At 43.4% G+C, this 15,765-nt stretch overlaps 1 long non-coding RNA gene across 2 annotated transcripts; it reads right to left on the bottom strand.

Moving 5' to 3' along the window:
* Positions 1 to 11,046: 11,046 nt before the first annotated feature.
* Positions 11,047 to 14,382, bottom strand: LOC125531541 (uncharacterized). 2 transcript variants are annotated; one of them, XR_007293314.2, is made up of 4 exons: positions 13,833 to 14,382; positions 13,647 to 13,743; positions 12,525 to 12,605; positions 11,047 to 11,323 (listed from the first exon to the last, which is right to left on the bottom strand). It is a non-coding gene; the product is annotated as an uncharacterized LOC125531541 (long non-coding RNA). The 2 variants fall into 2 exon arrangements; XR_007293315.2 differs by having other exon boundaries at positions 13,894 to 14,380.
* Positions 14,383 to 15,765: the final 1,383 nt, after the last annotated feature.

The raw sequence follows: 15,765 nt of genomic DNA, 5'->3' as shown, positions 1-15,765 counted from the left end.
TTTTAAAGATTTTGCGGTTGTGTGTGGTACTTGTTTTGTAGAGCCAGACTCATCTTCTATGTTCAAAAGACCGCTTTGGAGTATTCGGAGGAGGAACCCGCCCTGCAATGCCGAAGACAATCTACACGCCGGACACATCGACATTGAAGCCTGGTTCAGGGGCTACTGAGGGAGCCCTGGATTAAGGAGTCCTCGGGCGTCCGGCCTATGTGACATGGGCCGGACTGTTGGGCCATGAAGATACAAGATAGAAGACTTCCTCCCGTGTCCGGATGGGACTCTCCTTTGCGTGGATGGCAAGCATTGCGTCCGGATGTATTATTTCCTTTCTCTGTAACCGACTTTGTGTAACCCTAGTCCCATCCGGTGTCTATATAAACCGGAGGGTTTAGTCCGTAGACACAAGGACAATCACAATCATACAAGCTAGACTTCTAGGGTTTAGCCACAACGATCTCGTGGTAGATCAACTCTTGTAATCCTCATACTCATCAAGATCAATCAAGCTGGACGTAGGGTATTACCTCCATCAAGAGGGCCCGAACCTGGGTAAAATATCGTGTCCCCTGTCTCCTGTTACCATCGACCTTAGACGCATAGTTCGGGACCCCCTACCCGAGATCCACTGGTTTTGACACCGACAGGCGCCCCCTAGGGCTTGTGGAGCCCTCGGGACTCTTCTTCCTTCCTCTCCAAGTCCTACGTGTGTCTTCTGTTCCAAGAAAAATCATCGTAAAGTTTTATTCTGTTTGGACTCTGTTTGATATTCCTTTTCTATAAAACTCAAAAACAAGGAAAAAATAGAAACTGGCACTAGGCTCTGGGTTAATAAGTTACTCCCAAAAATAATATAAAATAGCACATTAATGCATATAAAACATCCCCAACAGATAATATAATAGCATGGAACAATCAAAAATTATAGATATGTTGGAGTGTATCATCGAGGGAGGGAGAAGACATGATGCTTGGCCTGAAAGGTCTAACAGAAAACAACAAGAAAGAAGAATATAAGATTTCTCCACGATATGAAGGTCAGTATGTTCGGGGGGTATTTAAAGATTTTTTATCTTCGGAAGCAAGCAAAACGAAGGGAAAACAGAGTCGGGAAGGTGCTCGAGGTGGGCACAACCCACCTGGGCGCGCCAGGCATGCCACACACGCCCTGGTGTCTTGTGCCCTCATCGGTTGCTTCCTGGTTATTTCTTATTTTCCTAATTTTTGTAATATTCCCAAACTGGCAGGAAATATTTTTGCAGATTTTTTGGAGTCCATTTACTTACCGTGTTATGTACCTCCACCTTTTTCACGATTCTGGATGTTCCGAAAGGTTTCTTTTATGTGTTCCTCCGGTGTCATGGTTTGAATAATATTGGTTTCAACATTAATAGGCGTACCTGAGATATAGTATTTAATTATTTTCCCATTGACCACCTTCAAGTTAGTACCTTCGAAATTATTTATTTTTATAGCTCCAGAACGATAAACCTCTTCGATAATATATGGTCCTTCCCATTTGGAGAGAAGATTTCCTGCATAGAATCTAAAAAGAGAGTTGTACAAAAGAACATATTCACTGACTTTAAATTCCCGCTTTTGGATTCTTTTATCATGCCATCTTTTAACTTTCTCTTTGAATAGTTTGGCATTTTCATAAGCTTGGGTTCTCCATTCATCTAGTGAGCTAATATCAAATAACCTATTTTCACTGGCAAGTTTGCAGTCATAGTTGAGTTCTTTAATTGCCAAATATGCTTTATGTTCTGACTCAAGAGGCGAATACCAAGCTTTTCCATAAACCATTTTATAAGGAGACATACCCATAGGATTTTTAAGCTATTCTGTAGGCCCAAAGTGCATCATACAATTTCTTAGACCAATTCTTTCGGGACCAACTAACCGTTTTTTGTAATATTAATTTTAGTTCTCCATTGCTAAGTTCAACTTGACCGCTAGATTGAGGATGATAGTGTGATACAATTCCTGTCGGGGAACGTAGCAATTTCAAAAAAAATTCCTACGCACACGCAAGATCATGGTGATGCATAGCAACGAGAGGGGAGAGTGTTGTCTACATACCCTCGTAGCCCGTAAGCGGAAGCGTTAGGATAACGCGGTTAATGTAGTCATACGTCTTCACGATCGACCGATCCTCAGTACCGAACGTACGGCACCTCCGCATTCAGCACATGTTCAGCTCGGTGACGTCCCACGAACTCACGATCCAATAGATCTTTGGGGAAGAGCTTCATCAGCACGACGGCATGGTGACGGCGTTGATGAAGCTACCGACGCAGGGCTGCGCCTAAGCACCGCTACGATATGGCCGAGGTGGATTATGGTGGAGGGGGCACTGCACACGGCTGAGAAAGATCAATGATCAACTTGTGTGTTCTAGGGTGCCCCCTGCCCACGTATATAAAGGAGCAAGGGGGAAGGTCGGTCGGCCCTTGCAGGGTGCGCCAGGAGGAGGAGGAGTCCTCCTCCTAGTAGGAGTAGGACTCCCCTTTCCTACTCCTAATAGAAGGGGGAAAGGAAGGAGGAGAGGGAGAAGGAAAGGGGGTGCCGCCCGCCCTTCCCTAGTCCAATTCGGACCAGAGGGGGAGGGGGCGCGCGGCCTGACCTGGCCAGCCCTCTCTCTCTCCACTAAGGCCCATGTGGCCCATTACTTCTCCCGGGGGGGTTCCGGTATCCCTCCGGCACTCCAGTTTTCTCCGAAATCACCCGGAACACTTCCGGTATCAGAATACAGTCAACCAATATATCATTCTGTAGCGACACAACCTCATATGGTCAAGTCTCTGTGCTTCAGTGTCATCCCTGGATCGGTAATGCTGACACACACAGTACTCGAAGGATTTATAACAGAGTAGCAATCACACACTTATTACATCGAAAGTCTCAAAAGAGAACTTATTACAATAATATGGCTTAAGGCCATCTAATACGATAATAGCGGAAGGCTTGGAAGATAGAGTGAGTCCATCAACTCCAACGGCATAGCTGAGCTGCACGGCAACGACCTAACGAACCTTACTCCTCGTCTGAAAAGTCTGCAACATAATACATTGCAGCCCGAAACGGGTCAGCACATGGAATATGCTGGCAAAGTAACACAGTAGAGCAAGAACAGAATAATGCTATCACTAGATGCATATTTGGCTGGTGGAAAGCTCTATGGTTACAGTTTTGCGAAAAGCCAATTTTTCCCTACAACAAAGGAATAGATTTTAACTTTACTATCATGGTAGTTGAAACATCATTGAGAAGGTTCCTCCAACTCAATCCCAATTAAGGTGATTAACAACCCAACAATATTAGTTAAACATGATGAGATACTTCTGGTAACCCAAGTACTAGATACTCAAGAATTGTCCATAACCGGGGACACGGCTAACCATGATTAGATTGTACACTCTGCAGAGGTTTGCGCACTTTTCCCCACAAGACTCAATTGCCTCCGTTGGATTTCTCGTACTACATGGTGTTTGAGAAATGGATGACCGAGACACAGTCTTTCAGAAACATTAACTCTCTACTCCGGACAGACCATACCAAACCTACATCCCACTACCTGCTGATCTGCCTCTTCAAGAGCTTCACGTAACTTACTCAACTATGCTAGAGCCCATAATAGCTTGTGGCTGCACACGGAAGTTTCCAGTATGAATCATCTTAGTTCCCTTTGAGCCTGGGTGGCGGTCCATAGGAAGATCACATGGGTACTCCGGGATTTCCAAAAAAATACAGGCAACACTGGGTACTCCAGGTGCGTCAATCCACCCAGTTGTTTGATTAAGTTTCCACCTTAAGTTGAACCATTCATTAACAAGCTCACATCTGTCATGTATTTCACTCAAACCCAAACCACGTCTACGAGCATAGCATAGCATAGTATATATAAGCAACGCATAGAGTAACTCCCAAGGGTTTGAATGTAACAGGGCAATAGGTTCTACCTCATCAACTACTTCCCAACCCACAAGTTAATGACATCCTAATCATGCAATGTTTGAGGATTGGAACTAGGGCATAAAAACTGGGTGATAAAAGGGATATGATCAAAGTGTTACTTGCCTTACTGACGATCTGCGAAACCTACAGACTCGTAGTAGCACGCTTCGCACTCTGGGTGTTCTATCGCAAGCAAACAATAGCATACATAAGTAACAAGCAATGATGCACAAGCAAAACTCAAACAAAAAGAGGTTGACCATAAATTTCAAATTAAGAACTCCAGTTTGCAAAAAGAATCAATTCAAACGGAGCAATGAAACTCAAACGGCGAAAGAAAGAGGCTTCGTGTACTAATCTGAAACTAGATCAAATTTTACAGTAGATAAAACTTGTTTGAGTTGGTTAAGCGGAAAGAGGGTTTCGAGACGAAACTCTAGGCGCTTGAATCGCCTGATTCCGACTAACGAGCGAAAAGAAAAACAGAAACTAAGATCGGATTAGAAATCGCAATCAGAGAAAATCGCGGAATAAATCCGATAAAAGAAAACTGACGAACAGACTAACAAACGAGCGTTCGTTGGCTGTTCCTACCGGGCGAAGAACTGTTCGTTAAAATGAACGTTCGGACGAACGTCCGCTAAAAATAAAAACCAAGAAAACCGACGAATCCGAAAAAACGGATCTAGGGTTTAAAAAAACCGGATGGTCTTTATAAAAAAACCGGCGGCGGGGCACGGCGGCTACCTCCGGCGAGAGGTCTGGCGGGGCGGCGGCTTAGGGTGCGGCGGCGCTCGGCGGCGCGGGGCTGCAGGGGCGGCGGCAAGCGGTGGAGGCGGCTGCAGCGGCGGCTAGGCGGCACGGGCAGTGGTGGCTGCGGCAGCGCGGGCGGCGGTGGCTGTGGCGGCGGTGGTGGTGGCGTTTGGGGCGGGGTGGCGGCGTATATAAAGGACGGGGCGGGGTGGCTTGGAGGAGGGGGCAAGGCGCGGCAGTGGAGAGGAGTCCGGCTCGGACTCCTAGTCCGAGTCGGCGGCGGCGCTCGCGGGGAAGGCGGCGACGGCGGCCTGGCGCGGCTGGGCCTTAGGCCCAGTCGGCGCGGGAACCTCTTTTTTTTAAATAATTTTGCCGACCGAAATAAAATCCTAGATAAATAAATAAAAATCTAAAGATGCCAAAATAAATTTTCACCGTCTAAATAAAATATTTAGAACGAGATGAACATTTTCTTGGCCCTAAAATGCAATTTTGGAAAACGTGCAATTTTTCTAATGCAACCAAAATTGCAATAAAATACAAACAAAGCAATTATTTGATTTTAATATTTTTCCTCCAATATTTCAATTTTCTTGGAGAAGTCATATTATCTCCTCTCATATATTTTACTGTGAAATATTTTGGAGAGAAAATAATTAAAACCAAAAATCCTTGTTTCAAGGTTTGATAAAGATCAAATTTGAAAACCGGGAAATCCCCAACTCTCTCCAAGGGTCCTTGAGTTGCTTAGGATTTCGAGGATCGTGGGATGAAATGCGAATAAAATATGATATGCATGGATGAGTATGTATAACATTCGAAATTGAAAATTTGGGATGTTACAAACCTACCCCCCTTAAGATGACTCTCGCCCTCGAGATTCAGGTTGGCTAGAAAATAGGTGCGGGTGGTCCTTGTGAAGATCACCCTCTCGTTCCCAAGTGGCTTCATCCTCGGTATGGTGGCTCCACTGAACTTTACAAAACTTGATAACCTTACTGCGGGTGACTCTGCTGGCAAACTCAAGAATCTTAACTGGTTTCTCCTCATAAGTCAAATCACTGTCCAACTGAATCGCCTCCAGGGGTACTGTATCTCTTAGCGGTACATCTGCCATCTCAGCATGACACTTCTTCAGCTGTGAAACGTGAAACATGTCATGAACTCCTGACAATCCCTCGGGTAACTCCAACTTGTAGGCAACTTCTCCCATCCGTTCCAAAATACGATACGGTCCTACAAATCTCGGAGCTAACTTTCCTTTAACTCCAAAACGTTTCACTCCTCGCAAGGGTGATACTCGCATATATGCTCGGTCTCCAATTTCATAGGTTACCTCCTTGTGTTTTGAGTCAGCATAACTCTTCTGCCTGGACTGAGCAATCTTCAGTCTGTCGCGAATCAACTTAACCTTCTCCTCAGACTCCTTAATCAAGTGTGGTCCAAACAACTGTCGGTCTCCTACCTCGTCCCACATCAACGGTGTTCTGCACCTTCGTCCATACAGGGCTTCAAATGGTGCCATCTTCAAACTGGCTTGATAGCCATTGTTGTATGAAAACTCTGCGTATGGCAAATTGTCATCCCAACTAGATCCATAATCTAGCGCACAGGCTCTCAACATGTCCTCCAAAATTTGGTTGAATCTCTCTGTTTGTCCATCCGTCTGCGGGTGAAATGCGGTACTAAACTCCAATCTCGTTCCCAAGGTCTGGTGCAACTGGTGCCAAAACTTTGAGGTAAAGTGTGTTCCTCGATCTGATACGACGGTCCTCGGAACTCCATGCAGACATACTATCCTGGACATATATATCTTGGCCATCTTTGCACTCGTGTAGGTGGTTTTCACTGGGATGAAATGAGCTACTTTGGTCAAGCGGTCAACTACTACCCATATGGAATCATATCCTGCTTTGGTCCTAGGCAATCCGGTGATAAAGTCCATGCCCAGTTTATCCCACTTCCATTCGGGTATCGGCATAGGCTGTAACAGTCCTGCTGGCTTCTGATGTTCTGCCTTCACACGCTGACATACATCACATACGGCGACATATTCGGCAATATCCTTCTTCATACCAGTCCACCAGAAACATTACTTCAAATCCAGATACATTTTGGTGTTTCCGGGGTGTATCGAGTAGGGTGAGTCATGAGCCTCTTGAAGTATTAACTTCCTGATCTCCTGGTTATTGGGCACATAAACTCGGTCCTCAAACCATAGGGTATCGTGCTCATCTTCACGAAAACCTTTGGCCTTTCCTTTGCCCATCTTCTCCTTTATCTCGGCAATCTCCTTGTCCTCTTTCTGGGCTTCCCGAGTCTTATCCAATAGTGTCAACTGGACCTCCATTGTTGCAATAAATCCTCTAGGAACAATCTCCAATCGAAGTTCCATGATGTCCTCTGCTAATTCCTTAGGCAGTCCCTTGCTTTCAAGGATATTAGCATAACTCTTCCGTCTCAAGGCATCTGCTACGACATTGGCTTTCCCAGGGTGATAGTGTAGCTTCATATCATAATCCTTTATAAGCTCCAACCATCTCCTCTGTCGAAGGTTCAGTTCCTTCTGGGTGAAAATGTACTTCAAACTCTTATGGTCCATGTACACATCACAACAGTTTCCAATAAGGTAATGTCTCCAGGTCTTCAATGCATGTACTACAGCTGCTAGCTCCAAATCATGCGTGGCATAGTTTAACTCATGAGGTTTCACCTGTCGTGAGGCATACGAAACAACTCTCCCGTCCTGCGTTAGCACACATGCAAGTCCTAAGCGTGAGGCATCGCAGTACACTTGGAACTCCTTCTGTATATCTGGCAGTGTTAGCACCGATGCTGTAGTCAAGCGTTTCTTCAATTCCTAGAAACTTGCCTCGCAATCTTCTATCCATTTAAACTTAGTATCCTTCTTCAACAGTTCAGTCATTGGCTTTGCAATCTTGTAAAAATTCTTGATGAATCTCCGGTAGTATCCTGCGAGTCCAAGAAAACTGCGGATCTAGCTAACTGAAGTGGGTGCCAACCATTCAGTAACTGACTAAATTTTGCTGGGGTCTACTGCTATACCTTCTCCCGATATAACATGTCCAAGGAACCCAACTTCCTTCAACCAAAATTCTCATTTGCTAAAGTTAGCATACAACTGGTGTTCCCTGAGTTTCTCGAGAACTAAGCGCAAAAGCTCCTTGTGCTCCTCCTCGTTCTTCGAGTATACCATAATATCATCAATAAACACCACAACAAACTTGTCCAAATACTCCATGAACACCTTGTTCATCATGCTCATGAAATAGGCAGGTGCGTTAGTCAGTCCAAATGACATGACCGTGTACTCGTATAATCCATATCATGTTGTGAATGCTGTCTTCGGTATGTCCTTCTCTTGTATCTTCAACTGATGATACCCCGATCGCAAATCGATCTTCGAAAACACTTTAGCTCCTTGCAACTAATCAAACAGATCATTGATCATCGGCAGTGGGTACTTGTTCTTAATCGTCACTTCATTCAATGCTCGATAATCAACAACCATCCTTAGGGATTTATCCTTCTTCTCAACCAAAAGTACTGGGGCTCCCCAGGGTGATGAAATTCTTCAGATGTATCCTTTCTCCAATAACTCCTTGATCTGTTTCTTAATTTCTTCCAGATCATTTGCGGGCATCCGATAGGGTCTCTTGGATATTGGTCCTGTACCTGGCAACAGCTCTATCAAAAACTCAATGTCTCTATCCGGTGGCATGCCTGGTAACTCCTCTGGGAAAACATCCGGGTAATCCTTCACTACAGGCACTTCCTCCTGAACAACTCCCGTATGGGCATTCACTTGACTCCTCCTAGGCACATGCCTAAATACATACTTAATCATTTTCCCTTTCGGGGTGGTGAGATAAATCGACCTACTAGCACAGTCAATGCTTCCTCCAAATTTTGACATCCAGTCCATACCCAATATCACATCCAATCCTTGTGACTCCAAGATAATTAGGTCGGACGGAAAAACATGTGTACCAATGGTTAAGGGTATTTGGTCACACCATCTACTAGCCATATACTCTGCTCCGGGTGAACTCACTAAAAGAGAGGTCCTAAGGGTTTGGGTTGGTAGTTTAAACTTATCCACGAACCCCCTTGATATGTATGAATGCGATGCACCAGTATCGAAAAGAACAAGAGCGGTAAATGACTTAACAGAAAACTTACCTATTACCGCGTCCGGCTGCTCTTCAACCTCCTCCACGTTAACATGGTTCACTTGTCCTTTATTGAATGGATTTGGCTTCTTCCCAGCGCTCCCATTTCCATTTCCATTCTTTCCTTCAGGGCACACCGTGGCGTAGTGTCTAGTCTTCCCGCACTTGAAACAAGTAACATGACTTAAGTCCCTTTTGGCGGGTGTGGCTGGGTTGGGGGGGTTATGATTGTTGTTGGTTCCATTCCCATTCCCATTCCCATTCTTATATCCATTATGGTTATGCGATCCTCCTCCAGTGTGGTTGTGACCTCCATGGTTATGAACAAGTCCTCCCGAGTTCGGGGTTAGGCGAGGTTTCTGCTGAGCTCCTGAGTTATACTCTCCTTGTGCGTACTTCCTCTTGCGGCTCTCAATCTGCTGCTGCTTCCCTTCAATCATAAGAGCCTTATCTACCAACTCCTGGTAGTTGTTGAAGGTTGCTACCATCAACTGCATGCTCATCTCATCATTCAGCCCTTCCAAAAACTTCTCCTGCTTCGCGGCATCTGTGGCCACATCATCAGGGGCGTAGCGAGATAACTTGCTAAACTCATCTACGTACTGAGCCACAGTACGGTTCCCCTGGCGTAGGTTGCTGAACTCCAGCTTCTTTATTTGCATAGCTCCAGTGGAGACATGGGCTGTGCGGAAAGCTTGCTGAAACTGGTCCCAAGTGACATTGGCTATAGGAAATGTGGCTGTGTAATTCTCCCACCATGAGGCTGCTGGTCCATCCAATTGGTGTGCGGCAAAGCGCACTCTTTCAGCATCTGTGCAACCTGCGGTGGTCAACTCCCTTCCAATGCGACGTAGCCAAATCGTCCGCAACTATGGGCTCGGCGCTACTGGAAAACACCGGTGGTTGTAACCTTAGAAAATGGGCTAGGTTGTCCATGGGCGGCGGGTTGTTGTTGTTCTTATTGTTGTTGTTGCCCTGATTCTGAACTAGCAATTGCATCAAGGTATTCTGCTGTTGGATCAACTGGGTGAGCTCCGGTGGGAAGGCAAAATCGGTCTCACGTCTCGGAGGCATATGAGGGTTTAGATGGAAGAGATTAGAATAGAGAAGGGGGTCTAATGAGAAAACAATACCCATATGCACATGAGACAAACACAATCATTTCACTCAATAATCAAGCAAGGGCATACAAACGATCTAGAACTATCGCACAAGTGCTCAACTACTACTAAATACATGGGGGAATACTAGTGATATATGGTAGTCATCTAGAAGTTTTGATCGGTGGAAGACTCCATGACGTCTGCTCCAGCTTCGTCTTCATAGTCATCATCACTAGGATCAGAATCGGTGTCGTCAATGATGATGTAGTCCTCGGGGCGTATCTCCTTGGGTTCTTCTTCCTCTATTGGCACTGGTCCTCCCATGAATACTCCGATATTCTTAACCAGGTCGTCATTCTTCTCCAGTAGTGTCTTGATTTCCTCCTCATAACCATCGCGTGTAAACTTGAGTTCTTCCTCCATCTCGATGATTCTAGTCTTCGCCTTCTTCAAGTCCATCATATCCGCGCACATCTGGTTCTCCTAGCGTCGAATGTGCTGGTTTAACTCCTGAATGAACACTACAAGAAAAACATTCAATTGTGACCCTCAAATTTGGTCAAAGAATCATCGTTGTTATCCATTTATGACCTTTTTATGACCATATTTGGATGGTCAATAGTTGGCCATCAAGAACAAACAAACATGACCTTTTGAATGCTTTGGTCAAAGATTCTATGACCAAAAACATTTGGTCGATAAATCTTTGTCTAATAGTTTTCGTCACTAGAGGTCTACTTGAACCATGTAGGATCTGACATGGCTTCAGCCACGTGGCTAAGGTGATGATGTGGCAGCCTTGATGGCATTACAGATGACTGAAAAATAAGGTCACAATTTTCACCAGCCCAGTCCAATAAGGTATCTAAATGCGCAAAGCCCAACAATACAGCCCATTCATTTTAGCCCGTTTCATTTTTGGGCCACATCCAGAGACTGATCCTATCAATTTTAGCCCATTAATTTTGTTAACTTGGCCAAGTCGTTATTTTGCACATTTTTGTTACACTAGGCGTCGTAGATTTACCTCAAAAAAGGCATCATAGATAATTCCAGCCGGAAACTAATATTATCAATAAATAGTTATATTGTTTTCAGCAATAGGCATCATAGTGGATACTTCAGGTACATGAATCACATACATAGTTCAGCGTTAAACTCCTCTAAAGAGGTACTATACTTATAATGATTTTACACAAAGCCAGAACCCCTATGCTTCATGACAACACGTACACATAACAACAAATCAGGAAACCATAGCTTCTCCTGTTCACTGTCATCCACTTCTGAGTAGCCAGTTCTTATGGATTGCAGAATATCCTGGGATCAAGAAAGATCACACATGAGAAGAACATGCAGACCACATAGCAATTGAATTGAAACATCTTTGTTGTAAGACACATATACTGTAATAAGAAGGAAACAACTACAATTATGATAAGCCAACCAAAGTGTCATGACAGTATAGTACAGAGGTATTTTTCACAAGACAATCACCCACTATAGGACAAAGGTTGGACAAAATTTTCTCATTGTAGCTTAACAACGACTATCATGACAATACAACAGAGGTTAACAAGCAAGTATTATTTCCAGATAAAGGATACAAATGCCACCCTAAAATGAAATTTAAGATTCCAATGTGTAGCTACACTTGTCTAGGCGCACATCAAGTATTGACCAAGTTATTAAAGTAAATGAGTATTCAATATAGATTCAACTTTAGGTAACTCATTAGCAGTTGGGGAATTAGAAAAAAGAAATACATTGGCATGATGCACCAGAGGTAAGGGAAAGCGTTACGATACATGTGAATGGCTCGGGTCTTAGGACAAGATACCCTCCATGTTCCATATTTTTTGGCCCAAACATGTCAACAAGTTAATGTGCATGTTGAATGGAACATAGAAAATCTATTGAACAACCATTGCGGGCGGCAAGCAAAAGATAATGCATGCAATCAACCATGCATACAAAAGTGTAGTGAACAAGCATGAATCCTCCAGAATGTGGGGAATTAACCACCAAGAGATCCAATGTAACAAATTACTCCTTCCGTTCCTAAACATAAGGCAATTATTATCAAATGCAACTGCTTAGGACAATAATATAATGAATAGTTGATGATACTATTAGAACCATATCCACCTTGCAGTATTTCATACTCCCTCCGTTTTTATTTAGTTCGCATGTTAGCTTTGGTCAAAGTCAAGGTTTACAAACTTTGACCAAGTTTATATACAAAAATATTAAGGTATACAATAACAAATCAACAACATTAGATTTATTATTAAATGTACTTTCACATCGTATAGATTTATTATGATAAATATCTATATTCTTTTCTATAAACTAGGTCAAACTTTACGAAGTTTGACTTCAGTCAACTCTAAAATGCAGAGTAAATAAAAACGGAGAGAGTAATTAATCGTGTAACAATGCTAGTATACTGATCTTGTCCAGTTTGCTGTGAATTCTCTATTCATGCATTTTTCTAGAGGAGAAGGGGAGAGAGTGGTACCTGTTGATGCCAGTAAGCAGACCTGCTAGGTCGGGATTGAGATGCCGGTAAACAGTTCCCAAAGTAAAGAGAGCTTAGCAGCTGTTTGATAAGTATGCAAATTTTTAGTGGGCCAATTAACATTCTGTGAGCGAAGTAAAATGTATGTCCACAGGAAAGACAAAAGGACCATATATGTGCTTAAATATATTAGTATCTGTTATAGTATCAAATTACTCGGAAGAAATTTTCCATCACTTCACTTTCCATATTTGAGAAAAAATATTAAACATTATATACTACCTATTGGGTGCATCCATAGATATACACACGGAAACCATCAAGTACAAGGGTTCAGACCATAAGGTTTTCCAGGCTAACATGACACCAAAAATGACATATCACAATGTCTCAACAGCAGAGAGCATATATGGCATGGACGTACCCAATTTTATATTTTGATGAGTTAACTAAATAATGTCTAATGCACACATATACAAGCAAAAAATGGTGACTATGCTTCAATACCTTGGTACTTACGGTGTAAATTCTGATGAAAAGAAACGTAAAAATTAACAATGGGCTATTATCACATATATAATTGGGAAACTAAAACACCTTAAGATTAATGGTCGGGTGATTACTGGGTAACTACAGACAGCAGAAACATAGGGAAAGTGACGCAAAATGCACTATCCATGTACATCTTGCACATTGACAATTACGCGACGGAGAAGTACATTAGTACATAGTCACTTCACAAATAAAACTACTTAGGGAATTCGGAATGCATGATTTATGAATAGTAAAATGCCGGAAAACTGACTAAAGTTCGGATAGAACACTCTCAACTAACCAAATCTTGTTCTCAGTAATGGGAGTATCAACTTTCTTTCTCTGTAATCAATAAGGATTTTGTTTTTACCATGCATGTTTATGTGTAATTAAGCAAAGCAAGACTTTGTCAATCTCAGGTAAGATGCACGATCAAATTCATACTTGCACTACTCATGCATGTCTAGAATTTGTTTGTTTTTGTACACTAGCTGAAAACAGGTAACACAGTTAAGCAAGTGGCACGAACAACTATCTTACCAGGCTGAAAACAAAATAGCAGCAGATTAGAGTTACTACCAAACTCACCAATGATAAATTCCATCACACGCTGGCACATTCAAAGAAACAGATTTGAGTTACTATTGAACCCACCATTGATAAATTATGTCATCGACACTGGCACCTACAGAGTAGCAGATTTGGCACATTCAGACATCAATTTGGGCAAACAACTTCATCAATCGATAGTGTTCAGAAAGAAAAGAAAGAGACCAGCCGAAAGCGACGATAATAGTGAGGATAGCCCAGATGGAGCTGCAAGCGGCGTGGTCACCTTGGCCGCGTACACGGGATTCATGGGGTCCTTGCGCGCAAACGGTCATGTCTGCTGGCGCACCGTCTCATCGCTGCCGACGTCGGGGCAGTTGGAAACGACCCAATCAAGCGTCGCGGCCCACCCAGCCCCCGCTGGTCCAGCGCCAAGCGCAGTGTTCACTGCTCCGACAGCAACCACACTCGCCCTCCTTGTGACGCGTGCGGTTGGTGCAGCATCGGTTCTTGGTACCCGCCGCTGTTGAGATCTCAAGATGGGTTGGTGGTTCCCGCCGCCGTCCTGGTGGCCCGCCGCCGCAGCTGCGGGATGGTTAGGCTGGATCCGTGTGTGGATTGACAAGATCCGGCCAGATCGAGGCTCGGCGAGGTGGGAGAGGAGGGGATCGTGGAGAGAGTAGAAGGTGGGAGCGGCGCTGGAGGGGATTCGGGAGGAGTTAGGGTTTTAGAATTTTTTTTACGACCTAGGTTGGTCTAGTTTCGGGCCTTTGGGCCGGGAAGTCTCGCACGTGTAATGCATTTTGCAGGAAAATACCCTGAGACATATGGCGCGAGCTCAAAATTTGTCGGAGATATTCCCTCCATTCCAATGAATGCATGCATCTTAAAATTTAATTTTAACTATAAAATAGACCAACCAAATATGTGTTATATGTGATAAAAAAATTAGCATTGAATTAATGAAATGAGATTTTCAATGGTATAATGTGCTGACTGATACACCCTTCATCCGCGAATAAGTGTGTTTTTAGCTTTTGTTCTAATTCAAAGTTATAAAAAAATTGTCGAATTTTATAAGGATAATGCACGTTCACTAAATGACCAATATCAATAATATGACGTGACTACAAAAAACACCTTTTTATTTAGATATGAAATAATTTAGATAATCCTCAAACAATTTTAAGTTGTCTAAATTGAAAATACAAATATAAAAGGGAAGCCCTTAGATTTTTGGACAGAAATCTAGCCTTGATCGTAAGCAGGCAACCTTCTCAACTATTCTTCTTCTTTGTAATGGACCTAGTCCAGCCGTTGGAGCTCCTTTTATTTTATCAGTATTCAATTGTACTTATAGGTCAGATGGTCCCATGTGTAAGGTGGGTCCATTGGTCATTCGGCCCATCGTCTTACATGTGGGCCCTGAATGCTAGCTAATCCCACATGTCCGGTGGGTTAGTGGGTCTCATAGGTTTGTTGGTCCCAACATCAAATCTAGGACCTACTAAATATTCGGTTCACTCATTTGAGGTGTAGATATACCCCATTTGTCATGCACCCGCAGGTTGATTTCACACATATACATGACACGTAAACAAAATTACTACACATATACAATGACACAAGGGCAAATTGCTGATCTGTCTGCCCAGTCATCATTATTCAAGCCTGTGACCATATTAATTTTGTCATGTTGGGCCCAAAACAAGGCCATGGATAGTGCCATACCTTTCATGACCAATTTGAGTGATGAGACTATGACCTTTCTGACATAGATGGTCACAATTGTGAGGAGTTTAGACCCCTTGGACACCCCATGACCATCTTGTAATTTTTTGTCATTGATCCATGACCAATTGGGCACGGTCATTATATTTTTGTCATAAATGTCCACATTTCTTGTAGTGGAAATATGCAATGGATCTATCCTTCCTGGTGCTGATTACTTCCCATTGCTTGTCTCGGCACCCACATATTTGGTAAATAGTGTCCTTAAGTTCCCTGTTGTAAACTTCTCCAATGCATCCAATGCTGATGTGGGCTGCCATGCTCTTGCCTAGACTCCAGGTGGGTGCTTCAAAAGAAAACTCTATGGGTTTAGAAGTTGGCGAGAACGTCCTTCCTGGAACTTGTACTTGTATCCTCCAGCGCTCCT

The sequence above is a fragment of the Triticum urartu genome, chromosome 5A (assembly GCF_056163025.1).
Source record: "Triticum urartu cultivar PI428250 chromosome 5A, HENAU_Tu73, whole genome shotgun sequence".
In the NCBI taxonomy this organism is placed as follows: domain Eukaryota; kingdom Viridiplantae; phylum Streptophyta; class Magnoliopsida; order Poales; family Poaceae; genus Triticum; species Triticum urartu.
Note: the sequence above shows the minus strand (reverse complement) of the source record. Positions and strands in the feature narration are given on the sequence as shown.